This window comes from Balaenoptera physalus, assembly GCF_965194825.1.
Source record: "Balaenoptera physalus genome assembly, contig: HAP1_SCAFFOLD_1551, whole genome shotgun sequence".
NCBI lineage: Eukaryota > Metazoa > Chordata > Mammalia > Artiodactyla > Balaenopteridae > Balaenoptera > Balaenoptera physalus.
Genome location: NW_028125245.1, coordinates 66,357 through 87,096, shown reverse-complemented (window position 1 = coordinate 87,096; position 20,740 = coordinate 66,357). Strand labels below are relative to the sequence as shown.

General features: G+C 44.5%; 1 long non-coding RNA gene across 1 annotated transcript; it reads right to left on the bottom strand.

The window, feature by feature from the left end:
- Positions 1-1,462: 1,462 nt before the first annotated feature.
- On the bottom strand, positions 1,463-9,419 carry LOC309653956. The gene is made up of 4 exons (XR_014259672.1): positions 9,302-9,419; positions 8,070-8,167; positions 4,006-4,081; positions 1,463-1,607 (listed from the first exon to the last, which is right to left on the bottom strand). It is a non-coding gene; the product is annotated as an uncharacterized lncRNA (long non-coding RNA).
- Between the last annotated feature and the right edge of the window lie 11,321 nt (positions 9,420-20,740).

The window sequence follows — 20,740 nt, the reverse complement described above, 5'->3', positions numbered from 1 at the left end:
GCTCCGTGCCTGCATCTGAATTTCAGTGCTTAGATGTCTGGGGTCTGGAGATGAGGTGGGCTTGTCTACGTAACAGCCTCTCTTCTGAGTGTGGTGACCTGGTCCTCCCAAGGGTCAGTGCTATGGTCTGGGCCTTAGTCTTAATCCCTGCAAGTTTCACCTTCCCTGGGGCTCATGGAGAATCCTCAGCAGGACTACCTGGCAATAATTCCAATTTACCAGCACGTGCATGGTGCATAGGGAAGCAGGGTTAGCTGCTGAATTGATTGCAGGGCACGCAGATCGGGCAAAAGGCCGATGGGTGACAGCTGAGGCTGCTGCTGAGCTCTCCCTCCAGTCTACCGTCCCTACTCAGCAGAGTCCAGAGCTGCCCCTCGGCTTTCAGCCCTGCTGTCCTGTGAGTGTTCTCAACATGTAAGTGAGACGAGAAAGGACTGAGCATGCCAGCACCAGGGTCGTGTGTTCAACTCTAGTATGAAAGCTGTAAAAACAGTTAAAATCACACAGAACCAAAGTGAGAAGAGGAGGACTCCTCTGGGACAAGTGTGGGGAAAGGAGACCCACCTGACACTTTTTCCCATCCCAGGAGGTCCCAGGGACCCAGCTTGTTTCCACATTGGGGGAGCCCCCTGCAGAGCCATGGTGTCCTGACCAAGGGGACGTGTGACCCCAGGTGCAGGGTCTGGGGAGGTGAGGTCACCCTGGGACTGTGGACATGTGACCCAGGTGGAGGGGTCTGGGGAGGTGGGTCACCCTGGTGAGTGTGGATGTGTGGCCCCAGGTATAGGGTGCGGGGACTGTGTGGGTCTCACCATACCTGCATGGGTCAGGATCACATGGATGGGGAGACCGCATATGCGCTCTTTGCCTGCAGTGTGTCCTGTCCCCTTTGAGATTTCCAACCTCTGCATTAAGGGTGTTGTCCTGATTAACCTGTGGTTCCTTTTCTTCTCTTCATCTTGTCACAATCATATGAGGTCAGGCATGTTTGAGTGGGTTGCTGCTCTGTGTTCCGGTGAGTGACAACACTTGGTGGTATCGTATTAATACTATAGCATATCAAATGTCTAATCTATGGGGGTCACCACAGCCTGGGTCCCCCTGGACAGAGGTCAGGTGAGCACAGACTAGCCCCCCCTAAGAATGGTCTCCCACGTGCTCTGTGAGGGTACCGTGATGCCCCCTAAGGTAGGGGACTGTGTCTGGGCCTCCGACATTTGTGATGAAGGGGAGTCGAAATGGAATCTCAATTAACAAGACATTATTTTAAGAATTTTTTTCAAGTGAAATAAAACACACGTCACATACCCTTTACCATCATCACCATTTTAAGTGCACGTTTTTGAAGGCATCAGATAGATTCACTTTCTCGTGGAGCCATCACCACCATCACTAGAACTTTTCGTCCTGCAAAACCAAAATTCCACAACCATGAAAGTCTCATTCCCCATTCCCTCCCACTGCCCCTGGCACCGATATCCACTTCAGTCCCTGAGTTGTCGACTCCAGGGCACCCACTGGAGTGGAATCCTGCCGTGTTTGCTGACGGGTCATTTTGGAAGAGCTGACTTTCAGTCTGAAGCTCTGCCTGTTCGCATCTGAAGAATCTGCATTTAAGGAGAGGGTGTATGAGGAAGGGGGTGTATGCGGGACAAAGGTGTCCGGGGTGCAGGTGAGCCAGGACCTGACCAGCTGCCTTTTGGGTCCTCTGGTCCCATCTCTTGGTCTGTGCCTCATCTGCATCATCACTGTCCCCGCTGCCACCGCTGGGGTGTTGTTGTCTGAGTGAGAGTCCCCTGGTGCCCCTGCTCTCCTCCCCTCCTCCTGCTGGTTGCGGAGGGAACTGCTTGCTGTGTGGTCTCTACTCCTGAGGCATGAAGGACCCTGTAGCATGGACCTGCAGAGTGTGGGGTGTGGTCCCAAGAGCATGGGGCCCACATAGGACACGACATCAGGGCGTGACAAGTGCTAGGGCTGCCTCATCACTGACAGGGAATGTTGCCCAGATCCTGCTCCAGAGGGCGTGGTGGGTGGCCTGGGACCCTAGAGGCCCCATTCCTATATTGGAGCTTGGAGGGTGCATCCCCATGGGCTGCAGATTCACCCCATATCTCAGCCATATCCCTCTGTCCTGTCTTTGAACTCAGGAAAACGAGCTCTCTTGTCCACAACATAGGCCTGGTCCTGTTGATATTACGATTCTTTAAGTTAGGCGTCCTGGGATAGCAGCTCCTTTTAGGCCTGAGAAGGAACAACTCCGGAGTGTACAACGATTTCAGTTGAAACTAATATTCAATGACTATCCCTAACTACTCGGTTGTTGACTTCTATTAGTCATTATTCTCCGGGTTTTAGCTCTGATGTGGGGATTACAGAGGAGTCAACATTTAAATCTTCGTAATCTGTGTATTTGTAGCTTCAGTATCATTACTGACCCATAGTTTTTTATGGTTTGGGAAGAGTTATTGATTTCATGTATCATGTAAAGGATTCACAATGATGATAGGGCAATTAAGATTACAATAATAGCTAGTAAATTGTTCACATTTTCTCTACCTGTGCATCTACTGTATGCATATGAGTTTAGATGTCAATATTAGTGAAATGATATAGAGGACTAGAGAATTTATTTTAAAAATCACTATTAATATGTGATGAAGAAAATGTAAAAGTTCTTCCATAATCGGTGATGTTGTATCTTGAGAGCCTAGATGAAATTGATATGCCTTAGTGATATACAGGATTTTAGCCTATCATTTAACTTTGACAAATCTACATCACTTTTTACTTTTATCTCATTTATTGAGGAAGACATAATTGTTATGGTGTTGGCTTGAAACTGGTTGAAAAGGACTTGAGTCCTTCCTTATTTTACATTTACATAGGTAGGATCTTGAAACGTAGGATATGGTGGAGGACATCCGTGTAACCATTCTAGGTTAGGGGTAGCAATTTCCACTGCTAAGATTTCTTGTTTAGACACAAATGCTTTTCAAAGTATGAAGATTATTAGCATTACTGCTGCTACTGAGATGAATGAGCCTAAAGACAAAATATTTCATGTTGTGTGTGCCTCAGGGTACTCAGACTAATGTAGTGACCTCCCTGAGAGGCCACGAAAGTGCTGCAGGAAGTCATATTTACTACTACAAATATACTTGTGAAGTGAATTTTTGCTCATGCTGAGTTAACTGTATAACCTGAGAATAGTGGGAATCAGTGTAGAAAGCCTCCTATAATAGTGAAGACTGCTCCCATGGACATTAGGTCATGGAAGTGTGCTACTACATAGTATGTATCCTGGAGGACAATGTCTGGGGATGAGTTGGCTAAGATGTTTCCTGTCAAACCACCTACTGTAAAAAGAAAAACTAAAGCCTAAAACTCATAATATAGTGGGAGGTCATAGAGTATTACCTCCGTGAACAGTTGCTAACTAGGGACTTCCCTGGTGATGCAGTGGTTAAGAATTCGTCTGCCAATGCAGGGGACACGGGTTCGAGCCCTTGTCTGGGAAGATTCCACATGCCGTGGAGCAAAAAGCCCGTGTGCCACAACTACTGAGCCTGCCCTCTAGAGCCCGCAAGCCACCACTACTGAAGCCCACGAGCCTAGAGGCCGTGCTCTGCAACAAGAGAAGCCACTGCAATGAAAGGGCCGCACACCGCAACGAAGAGTAGCTGCCGCTCACCGCAACCAGAGAAAGCCAATGCGCAGCAACCAAGACCCAACTCAGCCAAAAAAAAAAAAAAGAAAAGAAAAAGAAAAATTAAATAAAGAGTTGCTAATCAGCTAGATACTTTTACTCCTGTAGGGATAGAAGTAATTACGGTAGCTGATGCAAAGTATGCTCCTGAGTCCACAGCTATCCCTATGGTAAACATATGATGGGCCCACAAGAGAACTCCTAAAAAACCAGTGGACATGACTCATACTATTCCCAGATACCTGAAAGGCAATTTTTCTCCTAAATAGTATGTAATGATATGTGAGTTTATAACAAACCCTGTTAGGCCATGAATACAGACTTCAGGGTGAGCAAAGTATCAAAAGAGGTGTTGGTATAGGATTCGGTCTCCTCCTGCCGGGTCAAAGAAAGTAGTGTTTAGATTTCTATCTCTTAACAGCATGGCAATTCTGGCTGCTTGGACTGAGATTGATAATTATAGTAATATGGCTATAGTTGGGGAAGATTAAACAAATAATGGTGTTTGGTATTGGGATATGACTGCTGGTTTTGTATTAAAGACTATAGTAATAAAAGTAATAATACCAAGAATTGAGGAGACACCTGCTAAATGTAAGGAGAAAACAGTTAGGTCGACAGAGGCTCCTGCATGGGCCAGATTGCAGGCTAGAGCTGAATACACGGTCCCACTGGTACCAGAACCAGCTTCTACTATTGGTGATATGAGTAGGAGTAAGAATGATGGGGGAAGTAGTCAAAAGTTTATATGATTTATTGGGGGAAATGCTACTTCAGGTGCCCGAGTTATTAGTGGCCCAAGTCAGTTTTCAAAGCCTGCAATCATAACAGGTACAGCTATAAAGAAATTTATTACAAGTGCAGGGACTGTTATGACAACCTTACAGATTTGGGCATCTCCAAGTAGCGGTCCAGGTCAGCATAGCTCAGCCTGGATTAATATAATTAAGGTGCTGCCTGCTACTACAGCTCAAGCACCAAATAGTAAATATAAAATGCCGATATCTTTGTGATTTGTTGAAAATAATCAGCAGTGTATGAACAGAGGTAAAATGACTGAGTTAGCATTAGACTGTAAATCTAAAGACAGAGATTGAGCCCTCTTTCTGGCAAACCCTGTGGTGAATCAACAAATTGAATTGTAACTTCAGAGAAGCAGCTTCAATTCTGCCAGTGATTATCCTGCCTTTTTTTTTTCTTTTTTTCTTTCTCAAATGAAGGAGAAGTAGACTGAAGCCAGTTGACTAGAGGATTTGCCTGTTAACTAAAGTTTCCTGGGGTTAAAACTCATCAATCTCGTAAAGATTTGGCTTCAATACAGTGTTTGCTTTACATTCAATTGATGTAGAATAAAGTCTTGCAATCCTTATTTTTAGGAATTAAGTCAATTTCACTTGTTTAGGGTTTTGAAAGCTCTTGGTCTGAACTAACCTAAATTCCTAGTCCAGCACCGATAGAATGGGTGTTGTGTGTAGTAACCGTGTGGGTATTATGATTGGAAATGATAGGAAGGTTATTTCTTTGTATGTTGAAATTGTTTAGTGTTTGTGTTGTTTAATGAAGGGAATATAGTTAGTGATGTGGAGTATGTTACCTGCAAGTAGAAATATATGCTGAGGCCTGCTATGATGGCTATTAGTGTTGGTAGAATGATTTTGTCGTTTTTGTTATCTCTTGGATAATTATTCATTTGGGTAGAAAGCCTGATAGTGATGGGCGATGTCCTAATGATACTATAATAGTGAGGAAAATGATTGTGATGGGAGGTGTTTTATCTCATGTGTGTGATAATGATACTCTTGTAGTACATGATCTGGGCATAAATAAGAAGAAGATAGTGTTCTTATGATATAAATTAGTATGTTTAGGATTGTTATAATCTGAATATACATTATAATAGCTGTTATTCATCCTATATGGGCAATTGATGAGGAGGGTGTAATATTTTCCAGGTGAGTATGGCGAAGTCTGCCTCAGCCTCCAGCTATGATTTATAATATCACTATGATTAATAGTATATTTAGGTTGATGGATGGTGACATGTGGTATAAAACTGATAGGGGTGCAATTTTGTCATGTTGATAGCATCAGGTCTGCTGTTCATGGGATGCCTCGTGTGACTCCAGGAACTCAGAAGTGAAATGGGGAAAGTCCTACTTTTGTGACAAGGGCGATTGTCATGAGGGTGGATGCTGCTGGATTAAAGATTCTTGTTATTCATTGTGCTCTTTGACCAGAGCATATTAGATTAATGATAATAGCCATTATAAGTAGTATTGATGTGGTGGACTGTTTTAGGAAATATTTGTTGGATGCTTCTGTAGCTTATGGGTTCATGTTTTTTATTAGAATGGGGATACCATTAACCAGTGTGAGCTTGTTATACAATTATATTTCCTGAGAAAATGGTCAGTAGAATGATGGTAAAAACAATGAGAGTTTATTAGCACAGGAAGGATATACAAAAATATTTTGGGGGTATGGGCCTGTAGCTTACTTAGAGAACTTTACTATATAGCATGTGGTGTAATGTGGTAGGTAGCATGGAGAATGTAAAATTATTAGGAAGAATTCAATTCCAGCAATAAGAGCATTGAAACCTCTATGATTTACTCTATCAAAGTAACTCTTTTGTCAGACATATTTCTTAAATTTGTGGTGGGTTGCCTGGTATGATGACAAGTAGTGAAAACTCTCATATACATAGGGTTAATGTTAGTCGTAAAAAAACTTTTCATAAGAGATGTATGCGTTGATCATATCAAAATTGTAGGTAGGAGGCTCAAATTCATAGAAAGGAGATTGTTAGATGTGTTTTAATGATGACTTGGGCTGTATATAATTCTGGCACCTAGGGATTGTCGAATGCTCTTAAAAATAGATTGCTGTGGAAATGTTTATTATAGGGAAATTGACATATTCTCTAGGAGGGACGGGGTGAATGGGCCTGCTACATTTTCTACATTGAAGACATATACAGGTTTTGATGCTACTTCCGTTAAATCAAGTGGGGCTTCATTGGATTTCTGCTACTGCGGAGATAATCAAATTCTGGGTAGGGGTCAGGAGAAAATTAGTCATAGGTGTTCTTGTGTAATAATTACTGTTGAAAGTGTAAATGATCCATTTATCAGTAAGACTGAGAATAGAATAACTGCTACATTACTTCATAGGAGATGATTGTCTGTGCTATTGTTCCTAGAGCTCCAGTGAGTGTGTATTTTGAATGTGAAGTTCATCCAGATCTGAGGATGGAGTAAATGGCTAGGTGTGATATGGCTAATAGAAATAATATGCCTACATTTATATTAATTAGTGGATAAGATATGGGAAGAGGAATTCATGTTGTGAGAGCCATGGTTAAGGCTAGCATTGGGGTTAAGGCTAGCAAGAGAAGCCACCGCAATGAGAAGCCCGCGCACCGCAACAAAGAGTAGCCCCCGCTTGCTGCAACTAGAGAAAGCCTGCGCATAGCAACGAAGACCCAACGCAGCCAAAAACAAATTAATTAATTAATTAGTTAACTATTTTAAACAAAAGTACTATATCCTTCAGTACAGCTTCTCTGGGAAGAACACAGAGATGGCGTAAGAGAGTGAGAAAGACCAATATTTAGTGCACATCTCTCATGCAGGTGCTCTGCTGGCTCAGATAGATTTATCCCCACTTTACAAAGGAGGAAATAATCTCAGAGAGGTTTAGTAATTTTCCCAAAGCCAAACAGCTATGGAGTGGCAGAACCAAGATCTGAACCAAGTCTGTTACCTTCAAAGCCTAAGTCCTCATCACAACAAAACTCAATTAATATTTACATTTATCGAATTACATTGCAACCTGGGGAGTTCTTGGCACAATCCTGAAGAAGAGTGAGAAAGAAAGAAATAGCATTGTTCCTACAGTCAACCCACATTTTTGGAGCAGCTGCTAGATGCCTGGCCCTTTTTGGGCTTCAGCAGTGATCAAGACAGGAAGAGTCCTGCTTTCATGAACCACGTAGTGGGGAGGAGAGACGGGTGCAACTTGGGTGAGGGATTTCACCTTGCTGGACCTCTGTTTTGTCATCTGGAAAATGGGATGGGTGTTCCTCATTTTCTGGGATTGTCCAGCCCTCACATTCTCTGATTCCATAAGAAGCATTTGTTTTCCTGTTTCATTAAAATTCATTCAGGCCGTGAGCTGTGATGAATGTGGTTAGCTGCTCCCCAAATCACTCTATTCCCACCCTTTTCCTGTGATCAGGTCTTTCCCGAAACATGACTCACAGTCAGTCAAGTCACAGAACCTAAGGGGCACCCAGCAGAAAAATTTCAACCCTTGCTTCCCAGGAGCTCTGCGGTCTACCTGCCAGGTAAACTTAACTCACCTGGCACAAGGTGGCCATCCCTGGTTTCACATCAACATGATCTCAGGCACAAACCTCCTTGTTTTTCCATTTTGTCTTTAAGTTACTTGTTGAAACAACTGCACAAATATGACACAGATAGAAAATCAGGCATCTTCTGCCCCCAGTGCCTACTAATAAATGATTTTCTGCCACTTTAATGATAAAGATAGAACATTTCCACATTCTGCTACCCTTATTATTTGTCATTTTTGTTGATATTTCTATTGACTACATCTTTCAATATTTTAACAATGGAACATTTATTTAGGGTGTTCCAGACCCAGCCTTTAGTGGTAAAGGTTTCGTTGTTATATTTCTATTAAGTTTCCTTTAAAAATCATTATCCTATTTAAACGGATTAAGTCAATTCTATAGGCATTTATCTTATGATATTGATGAAATTGATACATAGAGGGCAGTAGTACAAGTTGATTGGACTTGAGAACCTCTATTAGCACAGTTAAGTATAAATATTATCTATATGTAAACCAAAGTACAGGCCGAGTGAGATTCTCTGACTTTTTTCCACTGTCTGCCCCTCAAGCCTGTGAGAAATGGAATAGTTCTTGCCCTATCAGTAAACAAAGGATGTCACAGTCTTCAGCACTTGCAGCCCTCCAATGTGAGCCGGCGGGCCCTGAGGCACTCAGGATATGCAAATACAGAATGCAGGCCCCAGAGAGCTGAGGTGCATATCAAAGGAAGGAATTCAGTGAGCCCAGGCAAAGAAAAGCGCCGCATTCCTCACCTTGGGAGAGCTGGTTTTCCTTAGTTAACAATCACCTTTTGATGTTCCCCATTACCTGCGTCAGTTCCCTGCCCTGTCCCCTCCCCCCGGTACTTTAGCTCAGGGAGGAAGGAGCGCAGAGGGTCTCGGCTGAATAAGGGGCCTGCGCGCCTCGGGAGGAGTTTTCAGCCGCTTTCCCCGCAGTCGGGAAGAGGGGCGATGACGCTGCAGCCGGACCCTGCGCCTCCCTTGCCCCGTTTCCCCTCAGGACGCTCAGGCCGACCCCCTCCTCACGCCCACCAGGCCTCGCGAGCCAGGACGAGGGCAGGGGCGAGAGGACGGACCGAAGTTCCCGGGGACCAGACGCTGGAGGCCGCTCTTTCTGCACAGCTGCGGCGGGTGGCAGCGAACCCCTGCCCCTCAGAAGCTGGTCTTGTGCTGCTGCCCGGGCACCGGACCAGGCGGAGGGTCGGCGCCCACTTACCCGGCCCGCCGTCCCCGCGACTGTCATGGCTTCGGCAGCCGGGGCACCTCCAGAGCCGGCAGCCTCAGTGAGGTTGCCCTCCCCTCGGGCTCCGGGGCAGTTCCGTGAAGGCGGAGGGAAGAGACCCCGCCTGAGCCGGGAGTTCCAGCTCTGAGGAAACGCGGGCTCTGTTCAGCGCGCAGTGGGTGGGACCGCTCTGCCCCGAGGCCTTCCGGGAGGGAGCGGGGCGGCGGGGGAGGGCGCCGCCAGGAGCGCAGGGCCCCGTCGGGGGTCCTGGAGGGGCGGCCCGGCCTGGGGGCCATGCCCATTGTGGCCGCAGCCCAGGCCTTTTTCCTGGAATCCTACCCAAAAAAATTAGAAAGATACACAGTCTATAGTAAATACTCACAAATGATTGTTGCTGCTGTGCTCACTATTCTATTAAAGGTGTAAAATCCATAAAACACTTTAAGTTCAAAATTAAATATGAATTTTTACCTTTCTAATTATGTCTCTGATATTCACAGTTGTGGTTAATGAATCAGAGACTGTGGCATCACTAGTTAAAAATGAGCTTGTGAAAAAAATAGAACTCAGGCCCACCGGACCTACTGAATCACAATCTGCACTTTTACAATCTCCCCAGTGTACTCGTGTACCCATGAATAGTTGAAAGGTACATTTCTACCTCGACAGGTCTTTTCTCTATGAGAAATACACACATTTTATCCAGTTTGATATAAATAAAACACTCAAAAATGCATATGCCTGTGTTGAAACCATCATTTTATCATTTCTTTTTCAGACAAGTATAGTCTCTATACTGGTTTTGTGGCTCACATGCCATACTCTTTTCTTGTAGGTAGAAATAAGGTAGAGAAAGTCACTTTGTAAAAAAAAAATTATACATATATATATATATATATATATATATATATATATATATATGTATTAGTGGATAATTGAAGACACTCTTCTAAATTAAAACCTTCCTTAACTTGCTGTTTTCTTCTTGGGTCATATTATGAACTCTTCCCGTGGCCACATGGCATGTGTACGTTTAATTTCAGGGACTGCTGACATTCCAGGATGTGGCCATAGATTTCTGTCAAGAGGAGTGAGAATGCCTGGACCAAGATCAATGGGAATTGTACAGGGATGTGATGTTAGAGAAGTATAGGAACCTGCTCTCCTTGGGTGAGGATACCTTCCTTCCAGAATTCCTTATCCAACCACAGGGTTTGGAGTCCTTCATTTGTAGAATATCTCCTGGAATCTTCTGCTTCCTACAATAGGGTTTCAGATTGCAACGTTTCAGGAAAGATTGGGAGTTTGTGGGTATAATTTTTCTTATTCTTTTAAAATTGCAGCCTCCCTTTTAATATACTTTGTAACTGCTTGGGATGTGTCTATATGAACTGTGTACTATATGCTTCTGTTATAGTCCTTACAATCTTTTATTGCCTTATTTTCTCTAACAATTTTCCATGGATTCTTTGGGCTTAAGGTATATTAACAGGGAGACTGCGAATCTGGGACTTCCCTGGTGATGCAGTGATTAAGAATTCGCCTGCCAATGAACTATGGGACCCGGTTCGATCCCCGGTCCGGGAAGATCTCACGTGCCACGGAACAACTAAGCCATTGGGCCACAACTACTGAGTCTGCACGCCACAACTACTGAAGACGGTGTGTCTTGAGCCCATGCGCCATTTATTTTTTGGAGAATAAAACCACTTCTGAGTGATTAAAATTTAGGCCAGCTAGTCAAAATGCTTTATCACCTGTTCTTCTAAAACACTGGTCAATGGAACAAGTTTTACTAGGGATAACAGTGTAATTGTATTCTGGAGTTCATATGGGCAATATGGTTTATGACCTTGATGCTGGATCACGACATTTCAACGGTATAACTGCTATTAATTGTCTGTTTGTTCAACGATTAAAGTCTCACGTGATCTGAGTTCAGACTGGAGTCATCCTGGTTGGTTTCTGTCTATTGCAGATTTCTTCCAGTATGAAAGGACAAGAGCAATACGGCTTCCTTTACAAAATGTCTTCAAACTAAATGATGATATAATCTACATTCAATTAATTTATACATACCCTACTGTAGAACAGGGTTCGTTACGCTGGCAGAGCCCGGTAATTATGTAAAACTGAAACTTTTTCTGCACTGGTTCAAGTCCTCTTCCTAAGAATATGTTTATAATCAACATTCTTTCACAAATTACCCAATTTAATTCACCATAGCATTCCTCATATTAACTAAATGGAAAATCCTAGGCTATATACAAATCCAAAAAGGGTCAAAAATCGTCAGCCCCCATGGATGATTACAACCCATTGCTGAGGCGTTCAAATTACTTATTAAAGAACCACTATGTCCATCAACATCATCAATTTATATATTATTGCCCCAATGCTAGCCTTAACCCTGGCTCTCACAACATGAATTCCTCTTCCCATATCTTATCCACTAATTAGTATAAATGTAGGCATATTATTTCTATTAGCCATATCACACCTAGCCATTTATTCCATCCTCAGATCTGGATGAACTTCACATTCAAAATACTCACTCACTGGAGCTCCAGGAACAATAGCACAGACGATCATCTCATATGAAGTAATGTAGCAGTTATTCTATTCTCAGTCTTACTGGTAAATGGATCATTTACACTTTCAACAGTAATTATTACACAAGAACACCTATGACTAATTTTCTCCTGACCCCTACCCAGAATTTGATTATCTCCGCAGTAGCAGAAATCCAGTGAAGCCCCACTTGATTTAACAGAAGTAGAATCAAAACCTGTACATGTCTTCAATGTAGAAAATGTAGCAGGCCCATTCACCCCGTCCTTCCTAGAGAATATGTCAATTTCCCTATAATAAACGTTTCCACAGCAATCTATTTTTAGGGGCATTCGACAATCCCTAGGTGCCAGAATTATAGATTCTTTCATCTTGTAAATATAGTTTTCTTTAAAAAATAATTTTTATAGTTTTACTACCTTTAAACAAAATGTACTCCATTGCTGTGGAATATTCCTTCATAGGAGCGTGCATGGTTCATTTCTGCATCCGTCTGTGATGGCCTTCAGGTTCCTTCAGGTTTGGCTCCTGTGGCTGCAAGTCCATGTCCGTGTGTCCTGGTGCAGGGCTGGTGGGTTTGTGTTCAACTGGGAGGAGCACTGTGGGTCTCTGTGCACGGACTTCGCTATCTGAGGCCCGATTGCTTCAGAAGTGCTTGCATCCCCCCGTTGCGTACCAGGCTTTCCATTGCTCCACATCCTGCTGATGTTTGATACTATGTCTTTCATGTCTGCCATTCTGGTAGGTGTATGCACAGTATTTTGCTTATGGCTTTAATCCCTCTGTTGTTAGTGAAGTTGTGCATCTTGTGGTATTCATGGACTATTTCCTGTTGTTTTTTGAAAAGTTTTAAAAATTGTGGTCTGGTACACATAACATAAAATGTACTATCTTAAGCATTTTTAAGTGCACATTTCAGGGTCAGGAAGTAATTCACACTGTTGTGCAAACCTGACCACCATCATCCTGCAGAACTTTTTCATCTTGCAAAATTGAAACAGTCCCCATTAAACACTCACTCCCCATTGTCCCTCCCTCAGCCTCTGGCCCTCAACATCCTACTTTATGTCTCTATATTTCCGACTGCTCTAGGGGCCTTGTATGAGTGGATCAAGCACTGTTTGTTTTTTTGTGTCTAGCTTACATCACTGAGCATAATGCCCTCAAGGTTCATCCCTGCTGCATCCTGTGTCAGAATTGACTTGCTTTTTAGGCTGAATAGCCTTTCCTTGTATTGATGGATCGTGTTTTTCTTCTCCATTCATCCATTAGTGGACACATGTAATATCTACATTCATTTCTACTGTCATAATATTTGTGGAATAAAATCAGAAAGTCCTATGAATCAAAAGTCATTTGCCATTAACTTTTTTCTTAAACTTTTTGTTGTGGAAAACATCAAGGCTAAGAAAAGGGAAAAATACATGTCAGCTTCACTTGTGTTCAGGAATTAATGCTTTACGGATTCACTTTATTCCCTGTGTGTGTGCTATGCGTGTGCATGTGCCTGTTTGCATACATATGCTGTGCATGTGCATAGGTATGTGAATTTGCACACATTAGTGTGTGCATGGGCATATGGGTGCATGTGTGTTCACATGCTAGTGTGTGAATATATTTGTGCTGTGCACGTGCATATGTTTGTGTGTGTGCTGTGCCTGCCTGTGCGCACACCTGTGTGTTTGCTGGAACCACTTGCAAGTTGGCTGCAGACTGAATTGTGCCCCAGATATATCCGCACGCAGCTGCTCTAACAATCCTGCGTAGTCACGTAAAGGTCACAGATCTCAGGGATTTAAATGGACGGAGCAGGATATCCTGACACAGAGTTTGTCTTCCAATGACTGTCACTGTCTCAGTAACATCCTTCACACCTTCTTTAAGCCCCATTCAGGGTCCAGTTTAGACTCCCATTACATTCAGTCACCTGTCCCAGGTCCCCTAAAGCAACAATGTCACCGTTGGAGAGCCTGGCCAAGGCCGGGGGTGCCCCTCCTGTTGGCCTGGCCTCCAGGCCCTGCCCTTGGCTCCTGTTTTCTCATATCTCAGCCAGGCCCCGACTTGGATCGGGCCGACACCTCTTTCCTCACAGGGTCCCATCGCCCAGTCAAGGGGGTTCATTCTCCCCAAACACAGCATCAGGAGTCGGGGGCTGACAGTCCCCACTGGGTCTCCTTCATGTGAGACCCTGTGCTGTTGAAAGAGCAGGCACCCAGCCCTCGGGGGTGGGGGACTGGGGGGCGACATGCGGCCCACGATGGGCAGGCGGGTGTCCGGGTGGGGCGAGCCAGTATGCAAGGAGTTCCGCGGTGGGTTCTCCTCTCCAACGGCTTCTGTGCCCCTAACTCTCCCCGTGCCTCCCCTCGAAGACAGTGCGGTGCCCGGGTTGGGAACTATGGGAGCCGTCAGCCACCGCCCCCTCTACACACACACACACACGCACATGCACACGCACACGCACACGCTGCAGGGAAGCAGGACCTGAGTGCAGGGGTCTCAGCGGCCCTGAGCGCCCCACCCGGAATCGGCCAGCCGAATGGACAGACCGGATCTCCCTGCCTGGACCATGCAGGACTCTCCTGACCTGGCTTGCAGTGTGGCCGCCTCCTTCTGGAAGCCAGGGGGGCTGGAATCAGGCCACTTCTTGTCTGTCCTGGCAGCAGACTGGGCTGCACTCTAAGAAGTTCGTGGCTCGCCCGTGGATGCTGACCATCAGGTGCCCAGAGACATTGGGAACATTTCTGTTTTGCCTGTTGAAATGTTTAATGACAAAGATTTTGTTCAGTTTCCTGATGTGGGTGTCCAAAGATGAGAGACCCATGTGTGTGATCTGTACCCCCTAAGAGATCAGCCCTAAGCTAGTTTAAACATGATCAAGTTGTGTCTACATGGTAGATTTAGACCTCTGCATGTCCTGTCTACTGATTATGTTTAGAGCTGACCATGTGTTGTCTAGAATAAGAAGATTTAGACCTGACCATGTTCTGTGTACGCTAGGACTACGGGGACCTGGGTAGAGACCCGGCCTGGCCTCACTACTGGGAAGCTCCGTGCCTGCATCTGAATGTCAGTGCTTAGATGTCTGGGGTCTGGAGCTGAGGTGGGCTTGTGTACGTAACAGCCTCTCTTCTGAGTGTGGTGACCTGGTCCTCCCAAGGGTCAGTGCTATGGTCGGGGCCTTAGTCTTAATCCCTGCAAGGTTCACCTTCCCTGGGGCTCATGGAGAATCCTCAGGAGGACTACCTGGCAATAATTCCAATTTACCAGCACGTGCACGGTGCATAGGGAAGCAGGTTTAGCTGCTGAATTGATTGCAGGGCACGCAGATCGGGCAAAAGGCCGATGGGTGACAGCTGAGGCTGCTGCTGAGCTCTCCCTCCAGTCTACCGTCCCTACTCAGCAGAGTCCAGAGCTGCCCCTCGGCTTTCAGCCCTGCTGTCCTGTGAGTGTTCTCAACATGTAAGTGAGACGAGAAAGGACTGAGCATGCCAGCACCAGGGTCGTGTGTTCAACTCTAGTATGAAAGCTGTAAAAACAGTTAAAATCACACAGAACCAAAGTGAGAAGAGGAGGACTCCTCTGGGACAAGTGTGGGGAAAGGAGACCCACCTGACACTTTTTCCCATCCCAGGAGGTCCCAGGGACCCAGCTTGTTTCCACATTGGGGGAGCCCCCTGCAGAGCCATGGTGTCCTGACCAAGGGGACGTGTGACCCCAGGTGCAGGGTCTGGGGAGGTGAGGTCACCCTGGGACTGTGGACATGTGACCCAGGTGGAGGGGTCTGGGGAGGTGGGTCACCCTGGTGAGTGTGGATGTGTGGCCCCAGGTATAGGGTGCTGGGACTGTGTGGGTCTCACCATACCTGCATGGGTCAGGAGCACATGGATGGGGAGACCGCATATGCGCTCTTTGCCTGCAGTGTGTCCTGTCCCCTTTGAGATTTCCAACCTCTGCATTAAGGGTGTTGTCCTGATTAACCTGTGGTTCCTTTTCTTCTCTTCATCTTGTCACAATCATATGAGGTCAGGCATGTTTGAGTGGGTTGCTGCTCTGTGTTCCGGTGAGTGACAACACTTGGTGGTATCGTATTAATACTATAGCATATCATATGTCTAATCTATGGGGGTCACCACTGCCTGGGTCCCCCTGGACAGAGGTCAGGTGAGCACAGACTAGCCCCCCCTAAGAATGGTCTCCCACGTGCTCTGTGAGGGTACCGTGATGGCCCCTAAGGTAGGGGACTGTGTCTGGGCCTCCGACATTTGTGATGAAGGGGAGTCGAAATGGAATCTCAATTAACAAGACATTATCTTAAGAATTTATTTTAAGTGAAATAAAACACACGTCATATACCCTTTACCATCATCACCATTTTAAGTGCACGTTTCTGAGGCATCAGATAGATTCACTTTCTCGTGGAGCCATCACCACCATCACTAGAACTTTTCGTCCTGCAAAACCACAATTCCACAACCATGAAAGTCTCATTCCCCATTCCCTCCCACTGTCCCTGGCACCGATATCCACTTCAATCCCTGAGTTGTCGACTCCAGGGCACCCACTGGAGTGGAATCCTGCCGTGTTTGCTGACGGGTCATTTTGGAAGAGCTGACTTTCAATCTGAAGCTCTGCCTGTTCGCATCTGAAGAATCTGCATTTAAGGAGAGGGTGTATGAGGAAGGGGGTGTATGCGGGACAAAGGTGTCCGGGGTGCAGGTGAGCCAGGACCTGACCAGCTGCCTTTTGGGTCCTCTGGTCCCATCTCTTGGTCTGTGCCTCATCTGCATCATCACTGTCCCCGCTGCCACCGCTGGGGTGTTGTTGTCTGAGTGAGAGTCCCCTGGTGCCCCTGCTCTCCTCCCCTCCTCCTGCTGGTTGCGGAGGGAACTGCTTGCTGTGTGGTCTCTACTCCTGAGGCATGAAGGACCCTGTAGCATGGACCTGCAGAGTGTGGGGTGTGGTCCCAAGAGCATGGGGCCCACATAGGACACGACATTGGGGCGTGACAAGTGCTAGGGCTGCCTCATCACTGACAGGGAATGTTGCCCAGATCCTGCTCCAGAGGGCGTGGTGGGTGGCCTGGGACCCTAGAGGCCCCATTCCTATACTGGAGCTTGGAGAGGGCATCCCCATGGGCTGCAGATTCACCCCATATCTCAGCCATATCCCTCTGTCCTGTCTTTGAACTCAGGAAAACGAGCTCTCTTGTCCACAACATAGGCCTGGTCCTGTTGATATAACGATTCTTTAAGTTAGGCGTCCTGGGATAGCAGCTCCTTTTAGGCCTGAGAAGGAACAACTCCGGAGTGTACAACGATTTCAGATGAAACTAATATTCAATGACTATCCCTAACTACTCGGTTGTTGACTTCTATTAGTCATTATTCTCCTGGTTTTAGCTCTGATGTGGGGATTACAGAGGAGTCAACATTTAAATCTTCGTAATCTGTGTATTTGTAGCTTCAGTATCATTACTGACCCATAGTTTTTTATGGTTTGGGAAGAGTTATTGATTTCATGTATCATGTAAAGGATTCACAATGATGATAGGGCAATTAAGATTACAATAATAGCTAGTAAATTGTTCACATTTTCTCTACCTGTGCATCTATTGTATGCATATGAGTTTAGATGTCAATATTAGTGAAATGATATAGAGGACTAGAGAACTTATTTTAAAAATCACTATTAATGTGTGATGAAGAAAATGTAAAAGTTCTTCCATAATCGGTGATGTTGTATCTTGAGAGCCTAGATGAAATTAATATGCCTTAGTGATATACAGGATTTTAGCCTATCATTTAACTTTGACAAAGCTACATCACTTTTTACTTTTATCTCATTTATTGAGGAAGACATAATTGTTATGGTGTTGGCTTGAAACTGGTTGAAAAGGACTTGAGTCCTTCCTTATTTTACATTTACATAGGTAGGATCTTGAAACGTAGGATATGGTGGAGGACATCCGTGTAACCATTCTAGGTTAGGAGTAGCAATTTCCACTGCTAAGACTTCTTGTTTAGACACAAATGCTTTTCAAAGTATGAAGATTATTAGCATTACTGCTGCTACTGAGATGAATGAGCCTAAAGACAAAATATTTCATGTTGTGTGTGCCTCAGGGTACCTAGACTAACGTAGTGACCTCCCTGAGAGGCCACGAAAGTGCTGCAGGAAGTCATATTTACTACTACAATTATACTTGTGAAGTGAATTTTTGCTCATGCTGAGTTAACTGTATAACCTGAGAATAGTGGGAATCAGTGTAGAAAGCCTCCTATAATAGTGAAGACTGCTCCCATGGACATTAGGTCATGGAAGTGTGCTACTACATAGTATGTATCCCGGAGGACAATGTCTGGGGATGAGTTGGCTAAGATGATTCCTGTCAAACCACCTACTGTAAAAAGAAAAACTAAAGCCTAAAACTCATAATATAGTGGGAGGTCATATAGTATTACCTCCGTGAACAGTTGCTAACCAGGGACTTCTCTGGTGACGCAGTGGTTAAGAATTCGTCTGCCAATGCAGGGGACACGGGTTCGAGCCCTTGTCTGGGAAGATTCCACATGCCGCGGAGCAAAAAGCCCGTGTGCCACAACTACTGAGCCTGCCCTCTAGAGTCCGCAAGCCACTACTACTGAAGCCCACGCGCCTAGAGGCCGTGCTCTGCAACAAGAGAAGCCACTGCAATGAAAGGGCCGCACACCGCAACGAAGAGTAGCTGCCGCTCACCGCAAACAGAGAAAGCCCATGCGCAGCAACCAAGACCCAACTCAGCCAAAAAAAAAAAAAAAGAAAAGAAAAAGAAAAATTAAATAAAGAGTTGCTAATCAGCTAGATACTTTTACTCCTGTAGGGATAGAAGTAATTACGGTAGCTGATGCAAAGTGTGCTCCTGAGTCCACAGCTATCCCTATGGTAAACATATGATGGGCCCACAAGAGAACTCCTAAAAAACCAGTGGACATGACTCATACTATTCCCAGATAGCTGAAAGGCAATTTTTGTCCTAAATAGTATGTAATGATATGTGAGTTTATAACAAACCCTGTTAGGCCATGAATACAGACTTCAGGGTGAGCAAAGTATCAAAAGAGGTGTTGGTATAGGATTCGGTCTCCTCCTGCCGGGTCAAAGAAAGTAGTGTTTAGATTTCTATCTCTTAACAGCATGGCAATTCTGGCTGCTTGGACTGAGATTGGTAATTATAGTAATATGGCTATAGTTGTGGAAGATTAAACAAATAATGGTGTTTGGTATTGGGATATGACTGCTGGTTTTGTATTAAAGACTATAGTAATAAAAGTAATAATACCAAGAATTGAGGAGACACCTGCTTAATGTAAGGAGAAAACAGTTAGGTCGACAGAGGCTCCTGCATGGGCCAGATTGCAGGCTAGAGCTGAATACACGGTCCCACTGGTACCAGAACCAGCTTCTACTATTGGTGATATGAGTAGGAGTAAGAATGATGGGGGAAGTAGGCAAAAGTTTATATGATTTATTGGGGGAAATGCTACTTCAGGTGTCCGAGTTATTAGTGGCCCAAGTCAGTTTTCAAAAGCCTGCAATCATAACGGGTACAGCTATAAAGAAAATTATTACAAGTGCAGGGACTGTTATGACAACCTTACAGATTTGGGCATCTCCAAGTAGCGGTCCAGGTCAGCATAGCTCAGCCTGGATTAATATAATTAAGGTGCTGCCTGCTACTCCAGCTCAAGCACCAAATAGTAAATATAAAATGCCGATATCTTTGTGATTTGTTGAAAATATACAGCAGTGTATGAACAGAGGTAAAATGACTGAGTTAGCATTAGACTGTAAATCTGAAGACAGAGATTGAGCCCTCTTTCTGGCAAACCCTGTGGTGAATCAACAAATTGAATTGTAACTTCAGAGAAGCAGCTTCAATTCTGCCAGTGATTATCCTGCCTTTTTTTTCTCTTTTTTTCTTTCTCAAATGAAGGAGAAGTAGACTGAAGTCAGTTGACTAGAGGATTTGCCTGTTAACTAAAGTTTCCTGGGGTTAAAACTCATCAATCTCGTAAAGATTTGGCTTCAATACAGTGTTTGCTTTACATTCAATTGATGTAGAATAAAGTCTTGCAATCCTTATTTTTAGGAATTAAGTCAATTTCACTTGTTTAGGGTTTTGAAAGCTCTTGGTCTGAACTAACCTAAATTCCTAGTCCAGCACCGATAGAATGGGTGTTGTGTGTAGTAACCGTGAGGGTATTATGATTGGTAACGATAGGAAGGTTATTTCTTTGTATGTTGAAATTGTTTTGTGTTTGTGTTGTTTAATGAAGGGAATATAGTTAGTGATGTGGAGTATGTTAGCTGCAAGTAGAAATATATGCTGAGGACTGCTATGGTGGCTATTAGTGTTGGTAGAATGATGTTGTCGTTTTTGTTATCTCTTGGATAATTATTCATTTGCGTAGAAAGCCTGATAGTGATGGGCGATGTCCTAATGATACTATAATGGTGAGGAAAATGATTGTGATGGGAGGTGTTTTATCTCATGTGTGTGATAATGATACTCTTGTAGTACATGATCTGGGCATAAATAAGAAGAAGATAGTGTTGTTATGATATAAATTAGTATGTTTAGGATTGTTATAATCTGAATATACATTATAATAGCTGTTATTCATCCTATATGGGCAATTGATGAGGAGGGTGTAATATTTTCCAGGTGAGTATGGCGAAGTCTGCCTCAGCCTCCAGCTATGATTTATAATATCACTATGATTAATAGTATATTTAGGTTGATGGATGGTGACATGTGGTATAAAACTGATAGGGGTGCAATTTTGTCATGTTGATAGCATCAGGTCTGCTGTTCATGGGATG